Source organism: Meriones unguiculatus, chromosome 3 (genome assembly GCF_030254825.1).
Source record: "Meriones unguiculatus strain TT.TT164.6M chromosome 3, Bangor_MerUng_6.1, whole genome shotgun sequence".
Taxonomy (NCBI): domain Eukaryota; kingdom Metazoa; phylum Chordata; class Mammalia; order Rodentia; family Muridae; genus Meriones; species Meriones unguiculatus.
In genome coordinates, this window is record NC_083351.1 from 109,837,669 (window position 1) to 109,854,378 (window position 16,710).

A 16,710-nucleotide genomic window follows, 5' to 3' on the forward strand; every position below is an offset into this window, starting at 1 on the left:
CCTAACCGTGATTAATCTAGTGTTTTCACTGGAGACTTCCTTTAATGCCATAAATTTAAATTAGATAAACTGTGCATTTCTAATATCACTTCTTAAAAAGCTGAGGAATGTGTTTGAAGAGAGTCTGGGCCACAGACTTTTTATCAAATAAATTAACAAACAAAATAATGAATACATGTTAAGAAAAAGAACGGAAAAGAAAATTAAAGAACCTCTTTAGGCTAGAATGAGAAGAAGATACAACTCTAGCCTAATGATCGGTGACATAGTTTCTGTCTCTGCTGAGTGGAGAAAAGATATGTCATGAAAAAAGCCTTGACAGGCTAAGAATGGAAAAGGATAGACATTTTCCTAGAACCTTCATAGTGGAAGACAGCACTCTATTTCTGAATCATTCATTTTAGCCTTATTAGACCCTTATCTGACAGTTGACCTAAAGAACTGTGAGATAATATATGTTTTTGGTCACCAAGTTTAGTTATTTTTTTTTTTACAGTCACAAAGAAAATAATTCTGGATGATTCAGTAGAAATGATAAAATTTTATATAACAGACAAGAATTCCTTTTCTTCTCAGTTATTTATATCACAGGAGAATACATGTGAATAAAGCTACATCTAATTACACTTTAATTTTAGTTGGGGTGGGAAAAGGGAAGAAAAACTGAAGTTTCTGTAGAGAAAAATAGGCATTAGTATGCAACTTACTCAAGCACCAAATGCTTACTAATGAATAATGTTCAGATTTCAAACACTAAGTATACTTTATTAAAGTATGCCTAACACAGAAGGTGCAATCAGGAGATAGAACAATCAGAAATTACTGAAAGGTACCAAGATTCAGCACTTTTCTTGTTTGTTTTCTGTTGCTATGATAAGCACCATGACTAAAAGCAAAAAATGATTTGTTTCATTTTATAGGTTATAGTTTAACATGGAGGGAAGCCAAAACAGAAATTTCAGCAGAAACCTTGAGGCAACAATAGAAATAGAGTTATGAAGAAACTGGATTACTCTAGGCTCACACTGAACTTCTTTTCTAATAAAACCCAGAGTCTTCGGCCTAGGTATGGTTGCTCCCCACAGTAGGCTGGGCCCTCAAACATCAAATTAGCAGTCAAGAAATTGCCCTGCAGATATGACTTCAGGCTAACCTAATAAACAATTCCGCACATGAGGCTCCCTTGTCCATGCTGTGTCAGGTTGGTAACTACGATTGCCATCATGAGCACCAGCTCTTAAATGAAAATATTTTTTTACAAAGTAAATCTCACCATTAGAAAATATGTAATTTATTTTTAAGTATTAAAAACTCCCTCTGGAATTTGTAATCTGGTAAATGTTCATCTTGATTAAATTGCCAAGGAAAGAGAAATTGATTTGGTTACAAGCTTTCAGTATCAATGATTCATTCACATGCTGCCATGTGCCTTGTAACATGCTTTTACACTTTTACAGGGATGATTTGTTGTCCTTCAGTGTCACAGCCTTGGATTAAGATGATAGATTTCCACCCAAAAAAAATAAAACAATAAATAAAACAGATAGTACAGTTAACAAAAGAATGTTAGTCTTTTTTCACTCTCATCTGACAGCACAACAAAATAAACAGCAGTTATTGTATTCCTTCCCTATTTTGTTTGGTTTCCATGTCCAGCTGAGTGCACTTCAACTGATCTTCTCTGTGCAGAGTCAAGATGCTTAATCCACACCCAATTTTTCTGTACATGCAGAATGGCAAATATTCTTACCTGTACATAAAAGGAATGTTATATTACTTGATTTTCAGTGCAACTATCTTCTGTGATTGTTTTCTGTTCAGATTGGTATGTGCATTTTCTACCAGGATTATATTTAAAAATATTGACGTCCCTGAGTTTTAAAAATGTTTTTGTCCACTGGAGGAAACACAAACTCACATTTCTAGCAAAGAAACAACAATTTTTTAATAAGCATATAAAAATTGTCAGTTATTTTCAGTGAGAATCCCATAAAATTTTGAAATATAATATTTTAGTCAAGGAAAAAGCTATCAAGCATATAAAAGCACTGATAAAAATTCTTACATTATATTAATTACATTTAATTGATATAACAACTGGAAAATTAGAGAAAGTACTGATATCTAATAGACACAAGATATAAATACAAATATACAATCCCCAAATGATCATGTGTGCTTTTGTCAAAGAAAGTACCTTAATGCTAGTGAATTCATTATGTCATCAAGGTGATTACATCACAAAATATGTCCACATCACTAAAGATATACTGAGAGAAAAACAGCTTTAATTGACTTCTTTATCATTTGAATGAACCCTGTCGTTAAGAGTAAATATAAAGCTATCCACTGCAAGCACAAATATTGACCTCACACTCCTAATATTCCTCTTTTACTTGTATATTTTGGAGATCAGAAAATAGTGAAGGTAAATAGAGAAACTAAAGACCAGGTAGAGGAAGACTCACACAAAATAAAGATGCATGAAAGAGATACAAGAAAGACTGTTATTTTGAAAAGTAATTAAAAATTAAAATGAAAACAGAGTTTGTTTTGAAGAAATAGATTGTATGAACTCAGTGGCGGGCTCTCTGATCACCTCTTCATCAGGAGTGCAGCCTTGCCAGGCCACAGAAGAAAACAATGAAGGCAGGCCTGATGAGATCTGATAGGCTAGAGTCAGATAGAGTGGGTGGAGGTACTCCCCTATCAGAGGACTAGGGGAGGGGCATTGAAGGAGAAGAAGGAGGGAAGGTAGGATTGTGAGGAGACAAAGGTGGGGGCCAAGACAGGATATAAAGTGTAAAAAAGTAATGATTATTTAAAAAATTTTCAAAATGAAAAGAATACACTGAACCAAAAAAGTCCTAAAACTTGACAGACTTTTGCTGTTCATATAAAAGAAGGATGGAGGAGCAGCATTCACAACAGTATTAGGCCCAGGGATAGCCTAACTGACAGAGAGACAAATAGGGAAACTCAGAAAACTATGGATGAAAAAGTAAGAGGTTTATTGAGACCATCATGCAATGGGGCCTCCTCACAAGGCAGCAAGAAATCACAGCTGGGAGAGACATCAATGTTTATTTTTTTATTTTTTATTTTTATTAATTACACTTTATTCACTTTGTATCCCCCCATAAGTCCCACCCTCCCTATCCCATTCTCCTACCCTCTTCTTCACGCATGCCCCTCTCCAAGTCCACTGATAGGGGACATCCTCCTCTCCTTCCTTCTGATCTTAGTCTATCAGATCTCATCAGGAGTGGCTGCATTGTCATCTTCTGTGGCCTGGTAAGGCTGCTCCCCCATCAGGGGGAGGTGATCAAAGAGCAGGCCAATCATATTCTGTCAGAGGCAGTCCCTCTTCCCATTACTATGGAACCCACTTGGACACTAAACTGCCATGGGCTACATCTGTGCAGGGGTTCTAGGTTATCTCCATGCATGGTACTTGGTTGGAGTATGAGTCTCTGGGAAGACACCTGTGTTCAAATTTCTGGTTCTGTTGCTCTTCTTGTGAAGTTCCTGTCCTCTTCAGATCTTATTATTTCCCACTTCTTACATAAGATTCCATGCACGCTGCCCAATATTTGCCATAAGTCTCAGCATCTTCATTGATAGTCTGCACAGCAGAGCTTTTCAGAGGTCCTCTGTGTCAGGCTCCTGACTTGTTCCCTCTTGTCTCCTTCTTCTGATGTCCAGCATCTTTGCCTTTCTGGATAGCAATTGAGCATTTTAGCAAGAGTCCTCTTGATTAATTTCTTTAGATGTACAGATTTTAGTAGGTTTATCCTATGTCACATGTCTATATGAGTGAGTATATACTGTGTGTGTCATTCTGCTTCTGGGACAGCTCACTCAGGATGATCTTTTCCAGGTCCCACGATTTACCTGCAAATTTCATGATTTCCTTATTTTTCATTGCTGAGTAATATTCCATTGTGTAGATGTACCACATTTTCTGCATCCATTCTTCAGTTGAGGGGCATCTGAGCTGTTTCCAGGTTCTGGCTATTAAAAATAAAGCTGCTACAAACATGGTTGAGCAAATGTCCTTATTGTGTACTTGAGCCTCTTTTGGATATATGCCTAGGAGTGGTATAGCTGGATTTTGAGGAAGCACTATTCCTAGTTGTTTGAGAAAGGGCCAGATTGATTTCCAGAGTGGTTGTACAATTTTACATTCTCATCAGCTGTGCAGGAGGGTTCCCCTTTCTCCACAACCTCTCCAGCATGTGTTGTCACTTGAGTTTTTCATCTTGAACATACTGATGAGTGTCAGGTAAACTCTCAGGGTCGTTTTGATTTGCATTTCCCTGATGGCTAATGACTTTGATCATTTCTTTAAGTGTTTCTCTGCCATTCAATATTCCTCTAACAAAAATTTTCTGTTTAGCTCTGTTCCCCATTTTTTAATTGGATTAGTTGGTTTGCTGCTTTTCAGCTTCCTTAGTTATTTATATATACTGAATATTAGCCCTCCATCAGAAAAAAAGGTTGGTGAAGATTCTTTCCCAATATGTAGGCAGTGGTTTTGTTATGATGATGGTGTCCTTTGCTTTACAGAAGCTTTTCAGTTTCATGAGGTCCCATTTATTGATTGTTGATCTTAGAGCCTGTGCTGTTGCTGTTCTGTTCAGTCAGTTGTCTCCTGTACCAGTTACTTCTAGGGTATTCCCCACTTTTTCTTCTAACTGATTTAATGTATCTGGTTTCATGTTGAGGTCTTCAATCCATTTATCCTTTAGTTTTGTGCAGGGTGATAAGTATGGATCTGTTTGCATTTTTCTACATGTAGACATCCAGATAGACTAGCACCATTTGTTGAAGATGCTATCTTTTTTCCATTGTATGATTTTGGCATCATTGTCAAAGATCAGGTGTCCATAAGTATGTGAGTTTATTTCTGGATCTTCTGATCAGTTTCATTGATCCACTATACTGTTTCTATGCCAGTACCATGCAGTTTTCATTACTGTTGCTCTATAGTACAGCTAAAGATCAGGGATGGAGATACCTCCAGAAGATGTTTTATTGTAGAGGATTGTTTTAGCAATTCTGGGTTTCCTGTTATTCCATATGAAGTTGAGGATTTTTCTTTGTAGGTCTGTAAAGACTTGTGTTGGGATTTGATGGGAATTGCATTGAATCTGTAGATTGCTTTTGGTAACATGGCCATTTTTACTATGTTAATACTGCCAAGCCATGAGCATGGGAGATCTTTCCATCTTCTGATATCTTCTTCTAATTCTTTCTTCAGAGACTTGAAATGTTTTTTCATACAAGTCTTTGACTTGCTTGGTTAGGGTTATACCAAGGTACTTTATGTCATTTGTGGCTATTGTGAAGAGTGTTGTTTCCCTAATTTCTTTCTCCGTCCTTTTGTCTTTTCTATACAGGAGGGCTACTGATTTTTTTGGGTTAATTTTGTATCCAGCCACTTTGCTGAAAGTGTTTATCAGCTGTAGGACTTCCCTGTTAGAATTTTTTGGGTCACTCAAGTATACTATTGTATCATCTGCAAATAGTGACAGTTTGACTTCTTCCTTTCCAATTTGTATCCCCTTTATCTCCTTCAAATATCTCATTGCTCCAGCAAGGACTTCTGGAACTATGTTGAAGAGATATGGAGAGAGTGGGGCAGCCTTGTCTTGTCCCTCATTTCAGTGGGATTCTTTAAGTTTCTCTCCATTCAGTTTGATGTTGGCCATAGGCTTGCTGTATATTGCCTTTACTATGTTTAGATATGTGCCTTGTATCCCTGATCCCTCCAAGACTTTAAACATGAATTGATGTTGGATTTTGTCAAATTCTTTTTCAGCATCTAAGGAGATTATCATGTGTTTTTTTTTCTTTTAGTTTGTTAATATGGTGGATCACATTGATGGATTTCCATATATTGAACCACCCTTGCATACCTGGGATGAAGCCTACTTGGTCATAGTGGATGATATCTTTGATGTGCTCTTGTATTCGGTTTGCAAGTATTTTGTTGAGTATTTTTGCATCAATGTTCATAAGAGATTGGCCTGATATTCTCTTTCTTTGTTGGGTCTTTGTAAGGTTTAGGTACCAAGGTGACTGTGGCTTCATACAATGAGTTTGGTAGTGTCCCTTCTGTTTCTATTTTGTGGAATAATTTGAAGAGAACTCGTATTAGCTCTTCTTTGAAGGTCTGGTTTGATAGAATTCTTTGCTGAAACCCTCTGGTCCTGGGCTTTTTTTTTTTTTTTTTTTTTTTTTTGTGGATGATTTTCAATGACTGCTTCTATTTCCTTGGGGGATATAGGACTGTTTAATTTAGAGGCATATAGACTTTTGAAGTAAGTCCTAATGATTGTTTGGATTTCCTCTGTGTCTGTAGTTATGTCCCCCTTTTCATTTCTGATTTTGTTGATTTGGGTGGTGTTTCTCTTCCTTTTAGTTAGCTTGGCTAAGGTTTGTCTATCTTCTTGATTTTCTCAAAGAACCACCTCTTGGTTTCATTGATTCTTTGAATTGTTTTATTTGTTTCTAATTGATTGATTTCAGCCCTGAGTTTTATTTATTTCCAGGAGTTTACTTCATTTTTAGTGTGTCTGCTTCTTCTTTTACTCTGGTTTCCATGTGAGCCATTAAGTTGTTTGAATGAGCTGTCTCGAATTTCTTCTTGAAGGCACCTAGTGCAATGAACTTTCCTCTTAGCATTGCCTTCATTGTGTCCCACAAATTTGGGTATTTTGTATCTTCATTTTCATTGAATTCTAGGAAGACTTTCGTTTCTTTCTTTATTTCTTCCCTGACCCAGTTCTCATTTACTAGCAAGTTTGTCAATTTCTGTCTGTGTGTATGCTTTTTGCTATTTCTGTTGTTTTGAGGTTCAGCTTTATTCCATGGTGATTAGATAGGATACAAGGAATTATTTCAATCTTCCTGTATATGTTGAGGCTAGCTTTGTGACCTACTATGTGGTCTGTTTTGGAGAAGGTTCCATGAGGTGCTGAGAAGAAGGTAAATTATTTGTGTTTGGGTGTAAGGTTCTGTAAATGTCTTAGGTCCATTTGATTCATGACCTCTGTTAGAGACATTGTTTTTTTGTTGTTGTTGTTGTTGTTTAATTTCTGTTTTGTTGACCTGTCCTTTGTTGAGAGTGGGGTTTTGAAGTCTCCCACTATTAGTTTGTGGGGATCTATGTGTGGTTTAAGTTTTATCAATGTTTCCCTTGATGAGTATGAAGTGTCCTTCCCCATCTCTTTTGATTAATTTTGGTTGAAACTCTATTTTATCAGATATTAAAATGGCTACTCCTGCTTCCTTCTTGGGTCCATTTGCTTGGAAAGCTCTTTTCCAACCCTTTATCTGCAGGTAATGTCTATCTTTGTGACTTAGGTGTTTCTTATATGCAACAGATTGCTGGGTCTTGTTTATGCATCAATTCTGTTACTCTGTATGTTTTTATTGGAGAATTGATTCCATTGATGTTGAGAGAGATTATTGATCAGTGGCTGTTACATCTGTTGATTTTTGATGTTGGCTGTGGTCATAAGTTTGTGTGCTTGATTGCTTATTTTACTGTAGAGAGGTTAATTATTTCCTGTGTTTCCTTGAAAGTAGCTACTTTTCTTGGGTTGTATTTTCCCTTCTAGTGCCTTCTAAAATGCTGGATTTGTGTGTAGGTATTGTTGAAATTTGTTTTTGTCATTGAATATCTTGTTTTCTCTGACTATGAGGATTGAGTTTTGCAGGATATAGTAGCCTGGGCTGACATCTGTGTTCTCTTAGGGTGTGCATGATATCTTTCCATGTCCTTCTGGCTTTCATAGTCTCTGCCGAGAAGTCAGGTGCGATTCTAATGGGTTTGCCATTATATGTTACTTGACCTTTTTCCCTTGCAACGTTTACTATTTTTTCGTTCTCTGTATACTTACTGTTTTGATTATTATGTGGCAGGAGGATTTTACTTTCTGGTCTAATTTACTGGGTGTTCTGTAGATCTCTTGCATTCTTATTGGCCTCTCCTTTAAGTTGGGAAAATTTTTTTCTATGATTTTTTTGAAAATATTTTCTGGGCCTGGGAGGAGGGATTCTTCTTTTTCCTCTATTCCTATCATTCTTAAGGTTTTTTTTTGTTTTGTTTTGTTTTTGTTTTTGTTTTTGTTCACCGTTTTTTTTAATTTTATGTTTTTCTTATCAGTTACATTTTATTAACTCTGTATCCCAGCTGTGTCCCGATCCCTCATTCCCTCCCAGTCCCTCCCTCCCTCCCTCATCTCCACTGTGCCCTTTCCAAGTGATAGGGGAGGACCTCCTCCCCATTCATCTGATCCTGTTTTATCAGGTATCTTCAGGACTGGCTGCAAAGCCCTCCTTTGTGGCCTAACAGGACTGCTCCTCCCTTGGGGGTGGGGAGGCCAAAGAGCCAGTCATTGAGTTCCTGTTAGGAATAGTCCTTGTTTCCCTCACTTTGGAAAACCAATTGGTTACTGAGCTACCACAGGCTACATCTGAGTGGAGGTTCTAGGTTATATCCATACATGGTCCTTGGTTGAATGTCAGTCTCAGAAAAGACCCTGTGCCCAGATATATTTGGTCCTTGTGGAGCTCCTATCTTTTCCCCATCAGACTAACTCCCCTTCTTTCTTATGGTTCCCTGTACTCTGCCAAAGGTTTGGTCATGAGTCTTTGCTTTGAAAACACTGATAGTTAGATTCTTTCAGATGCGCTCAGTAGACTCCTGTCATACGTTCAATGGACATCCCATTTGTCTTTCTAAACTAAGTTTGATCATCTTACCCCATGTCTGCTCTCTTCATTATCTTTTTTAGGTGTATAGATTTCATTATGTTTATCATATCTTATATGTCTATATAAGTGAGTATATACCATGTTTGTCTTTCTCCTTCTGGGATATTTCACTCAGAATGATCTTTTCTAGATCCCACCATTTGCCTGCAAATCTCATGATTTCCTCCTTTTTGATTGCTGAGTAGTATTCCATTGTGTAAAAATTCCACAATTTCTGTTCCCATTCCTCCGTTGATGGACATCTGGGTTGTTTCCAGGTTCTGGCTATTACAAATAAAGCTGCTATAAATATTGTTGAACAAGTATCCCTTTTGTGTACTTGAGCAAACTTTGGGTATATACCTAGCAGTGGTATAGCTGGGTCTTGAGGAAGCACTATTCCTAATTGTCTTAGAAAGTGCCAGATAGATTTCCAGAGTGATTGTACCAGTTTACATTCCCACCAGCAGTGGAGGAGGGTTCCCCTTTCTCCACAACCTCTCCAGCATGTGTTGTCACTTGAGTTTTTCATCTTGGTCATTCTGATTGGTGTAAGGTGAATTCTCAGTGTCATTTTGATTTGCATTTCCCTGATGGCTAATGAGGTTGAGCATTTCTCTAAGTGTTTCTCTGCCATTCGATGTTTCTCTACAGAGAGTTCTCTGTTTAGCTCTGTTCCCCATTTTTTAAGAGGATTACTTGGTTTGCTGCTTTTCAGCTTCTTTAGTTCTTTTTAAATACTGGATATTAGTCCTCTGTCAGATAAAGGGTTGGTGAAGATTCTTTCCCAATCTGTAGGCAGTAGTTTTGTTTTGATGACAGCATCCTTTGCTTTACAGAAGCTTTTCAGTTTCATGAGGTCCCATTTATTGATTGTTGCTCTTAGAGCCTGTGCTGTTGGTGTTCTGTTCAGGAAGCTGTCTTCTGTGCCAATGAGTTCTAGGCTGTTACCCACTTTTTCTTCTAACAGATTTAGAGTATCTGGTTTTATGTTGAGGTCTTTAATCCACTTGGACTTTAGTTTTGTTCAGGGTGATAAATATAAATCTATTTTCATTTTTCTGCATGTGGACATCCAGTTGGACCAGCACCATTTGTTGAAGATGCTGTCTTTATTCCATTGAATGGTTTTGGCTTCTTTGTCAAAAGTCGAGTATTCATGGGTGTGTGGGTTTATTTCTGGATCTTCTTTTCAGTTCCATTGAGTATCCTTTCTGTTTTTATGCCAACACCATGCAGTTTTTATTACTATTGTTCTGTAGTACAACTTTTTATGTTGTCTTGTATTTCTTGGACAGTCTGCATCAGGAAATTTTTATATTTAACATTTTGTTTGACAGATACATTGCTTTCTTCCATTGTATCTTCCACACCTGAGATTCTTTCTTCCATCTCTTGTACTCTATTGGTTATGCTAACCTCTGTAGTTCCTGTTTTCTTCCCTAAGTTCCTTCTCTCCACAATTTCCTCCATTTGTGTTTTCTTTAATTTTCCAATTTCATCTTCAGATCATGAGCCATTTTGTTGATTCCCTTCACTGGTCTCTTTGTATTTTCCTTCAATTCCTTCAGCTGTTTGTTTGAACAATCCTCTGTTTCTTTTGTTTCTTTATGGATGGCCATAATCTGTTTGTTTTTATCTTCCTCGATTTCTTTACGGATGGCCATAATCTGTTTGAGTTTATCTTCTTCTAGGTCTTTAAGCATTTTATCTGTTTCCTCTGTTATCCTCTTCATGAGCATAAATATTAGGTCATCTTCTTGAATTTCAATTATGCTCGGGTGTACATGGCTACTTCCCCCTGTATAACTAGGTTCTGGAGATGCCATATTGCTCTGTCTTTTGTTGATTGAGCTTTTATGCTGGCCTCTACCCATTGGGCTATCTTGGGTGTTGGGTGTTAGTTTCTGTTGTTTCCTGGAATCCTGTGGTGGAGAGAAGACCCTTGGCATGAAGATGGTTTTCCTGAAGGAAGCCTCCTCAGCTTTTTTGTATGGTCACTGTATGGCCAGTGTTTTTCAGGAGTTGTCACAGCTCATCTCAGGTGTAGAGACCTGAGTTGTGACTGTGGTTCTTGTTAGTCGGGAGGGCTCTCCTCTCATCCAGAGAAGTCCTGAAGACAGCTGCCCTGCTTCTGGGTTTCTTGCTATAAATTTAGTGAGCTGCTGCTGTAACCTGTGTGTCCTGTGTTTTGTTCAGTTTTGTTAGGGATAACTGGTTGCCCCTTGGAGCAGTATCTGGGTGTTGCTGTTGGGGATCCCAGGCTTCTGTGGGTCTGAAGTTGGGGCTCTGCAACCCAGTTGCAAGTGGTAAACTGTGGCAGGTGAGTACCATTCTCCTGGTAGCAGCAGGATATCTGGTGCACAGCAGATCCTTGGTTTGGGCTAGTCTGCAGGAAATTTCCAGGGATATACTGGGTAGCCAAAGTCCATCCCTGTTTTCTTCCTTCCCTGTGGGGATTTCTCCCTACAGGGACTCCAAGTCTCTTATGCCCTGGGGTGCACAGTTCTGTCTGTGATGAATAGTTGGTGCACAGCAGGTGTCTGGGCTGGTGTTGTGCACCCACTGGTCTGTGGGACCTTTTCCAGGGATATACTGGATGATCTAATTCGGTCCCCATTTGCTTCTTTTCATATGTGATTTTCTCCCTGCAGGGACTTCCAGTCTCTCTTGCTCTGTGGTGCACAACTCTGTCTGTGACGGAGAGCTAGGTGCACAGCAAGTCTCTGTGCTTGCAGCTGGAGCCCAGTTCAGTGATGGCAGCTTGCACCTGCCATTCTGCCAGACTTTTTCCAGGGAAAGACTGGGTGACCCAAGGCCAGTCCCTTTTCCTTCCTTCCCTGTGTTTTGTTCTCGTGACTGGGACTCCCAGTCTCTAGTGTTTTGTGCCCACTGTTCAGGCAGGGAAGGTGATCAGGACATGCAGGTGTCTGGCTCTGGTCTTAGTGCCTGTGAGACCCAGGATCTCTTCTAGGTTATGGCTGTGTGACCTGAGAGTGGACCCGACTGATTCCCACACCTTGGAGTTTCCTCTCACCTGTGAAACATGATTGCTGTTGTTTTAGGGCCCAGAGTTCTGTCTGTTGGTCACTGTATAGAAAATGTTGTCCTGCTCCTCAGAAGCAGTGTTTTCCTGGTGCTGCCATCTTGTTGAAATCCAAGCCTTGGGTTTTTAAAGGAAAAAGTATGCGGAGGTGTGGGGTTGCAAGCTTGTCAGTACAGAATTGGTTCATTACGGGCACCAAAGTCCCTGGATGTCTAAAGAATATCTGATCTTTAAGTCATACCAAGGATGTCTTATGACATGCAGTTTCTGTCTTAGTTGGGGAGGGGGCTGACCATCACATCTTGTGACTTCCCCGAAAAGAAGTACCCTTCCTTCTGACCCTAGCCTATCAGGTCTCATCAGGACTGGCTGTGTTGTCTTACTATGTGGCCTGGTACAGCTGCACTCCTCCCAGGGGGGAGGTGATCAAAGAAGCAGCCACTGGAAGAGAGGGAGGCTGGGGGGGAATGAGGGAGCAGGGTATAGCTGGGATACAAAATGAATGAATTTTAATAATTAAAAAACTTTAAGAAAAGAAAAAAAAATAAGAAGAAGAATGTGTCTCTCTGAGGTGTGCTTCCAAAGATTTAAGTTGAGATCTGAGGAGAGGATAAGAGAGGTTTAACTGAAAAGAAAGTAAAGGAATAAAGCACATTTCAAAGAGAGAAGAACAGCACTGGATCCTTGTGCATGCTGCTACAGTCTCAATATGAATTGACCATGTGCAGTCCCTGTGCACGCTGCCACAGTCTCTGTAACTTCATTTGTGCATCATTCCTGTTGTGTATAGAAGACCCTCTTTCCTTGGTGTCTTCCACCTCCTCTTCACTTTTCAATTTTCTGCCTTCTCTTTTGAATATTTCCCTAAGCTCTTAAGGGAAGGGTTTTTTAATACCTCTTATTTAGGACGAAGTATTCCACTTTGTAAGCCTCTCACTCTTTTCACATTGTACGTTTCTGGGACTCTGTGCTATGTGCTAGTTCCCATCTACTGATGATGGCTGAGCAGCACACTAATCTATGAGTATAAATAATGTTGTTGGGATTCATCTTATTGCTGTTTTTCTTTAACAGAACAATCGCATTTTTTTTTCTAGGCCCATGGGAGATTACATCTAATTTTTACCTAACTTGTTCAATCGGTAAAGATATATCTTTCCTATGTTCTAGTGGAATAATCATGTTTTGTTTTTCCATGCTTTAGATTCCACCAGTATTCTTCAACTTAAAGTCCTCCAACTAGACCTGCTATAAAAAAAATTACCAAAGACTTGTGGTTTAAATGATTAAATCTTCTTTCCAAGAGCTTTAAAGACTGGAAAGTAGAGGATATTATTGCTAACAACTTTGTTTTCGTGACAGTTTTATGTTAAACTGCTAATATGAAACTCCCCATTTTGCATTGTAATCTCTGGATGCAGTTACCTAGAAAATGGGGAGTAGGTAAGAAAGGAGATTTATTTGCAGTATGATCTCCCACTCAGAGAACACCAGTCTTGTCATGATGTACTTACTTCTTCACATCTTACCCCTTTGCCTCTTAAAAGCCATCATGTGAGAGCATCAGTCCTGCAGTTAGGCCTTCAACATTCTAGTTTTGAGAGACACAAGTATTCACTACATAACTGTCCTCTTTATCTACTTCCCATAGCCAGCCAAGAGTCACATTTTGCTCATGTTGTATTATTCTGGCTGCATTCTCTGTTTCTCTCCTCCACTTTACATCGTGATATGATGAGATAACATCTGTCAGTCTAAAAATGCAGAGTGTATTCTCACTACAAGAAATTACTTTTAATGTCAGTCATGTTATCTTTTCTGAAATGGATAATTGCATCTTCAAAAATTCTGGGGATTATTCCCCAGGCCTATTTTAGAGGTAATTGTTCTGTTTACCATACTGATGTGATTATATTATGAAACATTTGAGATTATAACAGATGTTAATATTACCAGCCAACTAGCAGTTCTAGGACTGATGGATTTCAGTGATTGTTGTCAGTAGAATTCCTGCATTAACCAAGTTGGGACAGAGACAGAACAGAGAGTCTGTGGTGGTTTCAACAAGCAATCTCTCCCAGAGTCTCAGGCATTTGAAACCTTGGTCACCAATTGGTGGTGCTCTTTGAGGATGTTTCAGAGATGAGGCCTTGTTGAATAAGTGTGTTTGGGAGTGGGCTGTGAGAGCTCAAGAGCACCCTACTTCTAATTTGCTCTCTTTGCTTCATGCTAAAGGTAAAGGTTGTGAGTTTTCTGCATACTACTTCAAACACTGTTTCTGATGCTCGCTGCCATACCTCCCCATTGCGCTGTTCTTTATCCCTCTGGAAGCACTAGCCCAGATAAGCTGATTTTCTATATTTCTTTGGTCATAGTGTATTACTACAGCACCAGAAAAGTAACTAATGCAGAGTTCAATACATATAGACAAGCAGACCTATATATAAGATTTGTTTTTATGATGCTCTATTTTCTGAGATCTGGATAATATCTTAAAGGAATTAAATATGTAACATGTGTTCCCTACATTTCTTCCAAGAATCTCTGAAGTCTTGATAATCAAGGTTGTCCTTTAACAACTGTCTCTGAATCTCTGCTCCAGTTTCACTCTTGAACTGTGTGTGGCATGACTGACGTTTCAGCTGTTACTTATTCTCTTTCTACCTGTCAGAGAAAATGTAAATAATTAATGTCGATAATTAATCCAGTTATTGATAAATAGCTGCTTTGACTTATAAGAAAACATTTATAAATGGTTCAGTTGAATGTTTGAGTCAAAGCATAAACAAATTATAATATGCTGTGCTTTTGTTTACGAAATACGGATGTCAAAAGAATGATTTTTTTTTTAATTTTTTTTTATTTTATTTTATTTTTTATCAGTTACATTTTATTAACTCTGTATCCCAGCCATGTCCCGATCCCTCATTCCCTCCCAGTCTCTCCCTCCCTCCCTCCCTCATCTCCACCGTGCCCCTTTCCAAGTCCACTGATAGGGGGGACCTCCTCCCCATTCATCTGATCCTGTTTTATCAGGTATCTTCAGGACTGGCTGCAAAGCCCTCCTCTGTGGCCTAACAGGACTGCTCCTCCCTTGGGGGGTGGGGAGACCAAAGAGCCAGTCATTGAGTTCCTGTTAGAAATAGTCCCTGTTCCCCTCACTTTGGGAAACCAATTGGTTACTGAGCTACCACAGGCTACATCTGAGTGGAGGTTCTAGGTTATATCCATACATGGTCCTTGGTTGAATGTCAGTCTCAGAAAAGACCCTGTGCCCAGATATATTTGGTCCTTGTGGAGTTCCTATCTGTTCCCCATCAGATTAACTCCCCTTCTTTCTTATGATTCCCTGTACTCTGCCAAAGGGTTGGTCATGAGTCTTTGCTTTGAAAACACTGCTAGTTAGAGTCTTTCAGCTGCGCTCAGTAGACTCCTGTCATACGTTCAATGCACATCCCATCTGTCTTTCTAAATGAAGATTGATCATCTTACCCCATGTCCGCTCAATTGATTATCTTTTTTAGGTGTATAGATTTCATTATGTTTATCATATCTTATAGGTCTATATAAGTGAGTATATCCCATGTTTGTCTTTCTCCTTCTGGGATATTTCACTCAGAATGATCTTTTCTAGATCCCACCATTTGCCTGCAAATTTCATGATTTCCTCCTTTTTGATTGCTGAGTAGTATTCCATTGTATAAAAATACCACAATTTCTGTACCCATTCCACCGTTGATGGACATCTGGGTTGTTTCCAGGTTCTGGCTATTACAAATAGAGCTGCTATAAACATGGTTGAGCAAGTGTCCTTTTTGTGTACTTGAACAAACTTTGGGTATATACCTAGCAGTGGTATAGCTGGGTCTGGAGGAAGCACTATTCCTATTTGTCTTAGAAAGCGCCAGATAGCTTTCCAGAGTGGTTGTACCAGTTTACATTCCCACCAGCAGTGGAGCAGGGTTCCCCTTTCTCCACAACCTCTCCAGCATGTGTTATCGCTTGAGTTTTTCATCTTGGCCATTCTGATGGGTGTAAGGTGATATCTCAGGGTAGTTTTGATTTGCATTTCCCTGATGGCTAATGAGGATGAGCATTTCTTTAAGTGTTTTTCTGCCATTCGATATTCCTCTGTCGAGAATTCTCTGTTTAGCTCTGTTCCCCATTTTTTAATTGGATTACTTGGTTTGCTGCTTTTCAGCTTCTTTAGTTCTTTATATATACTGGATATTAGTCCTCTGTCAGATAAAGGGTTAGTGAAGATTCTTTCCCAATCTGTAGGCAGTCGTTTTGTTTTGATGACGGTATCCTTTGCTTTACAGAAACTTTTCAGTTTCATGAGGTCCCATTTATTGATTGTTGCTCTTAGAGCCTGTGCTGTTGGTGTTCTGTTCAGGAAGTTGTCTCCTGTGCCAATGAGTTCTAGGCTGCTCCCCACTTTTTTTTCCAATTGATTTAGGGTATCTGGTTTTATGTTGAGGTCCTTGATCCACTTTGACTTTAGTTTTGTGCAGGGTGATAAATATGGATCTATTTTCATTTTTCTGCATATAGACATCCAGTTGGTCCAGCACCATTTGTTGAAGATGCTGTCTTTTTTCCATTGAATGGAATTGGCTTCTTTGTCGAATATCGAGTATTCATAGGTGTGTGGATTTATTTCTGGGTCTTCTATGCGGTTCCATTTATCCTCCTTTCTGTTTCTATGCCAGTACCATGCAGTTTTTATTACTGTTGCCCTGTAGTACAGCTTGAGATCAGGAATGGAGATACCTCCAGATGATCTGTTGTTGTACAGGATCGTTTTGGAGATTCTGGGTTTTTTGTTTCTCCATATGAAGCTAAGAATCTTTTTTTCAAGGTCTGTAAAGAATTGAGTTGGTATTTTGATGGGAATT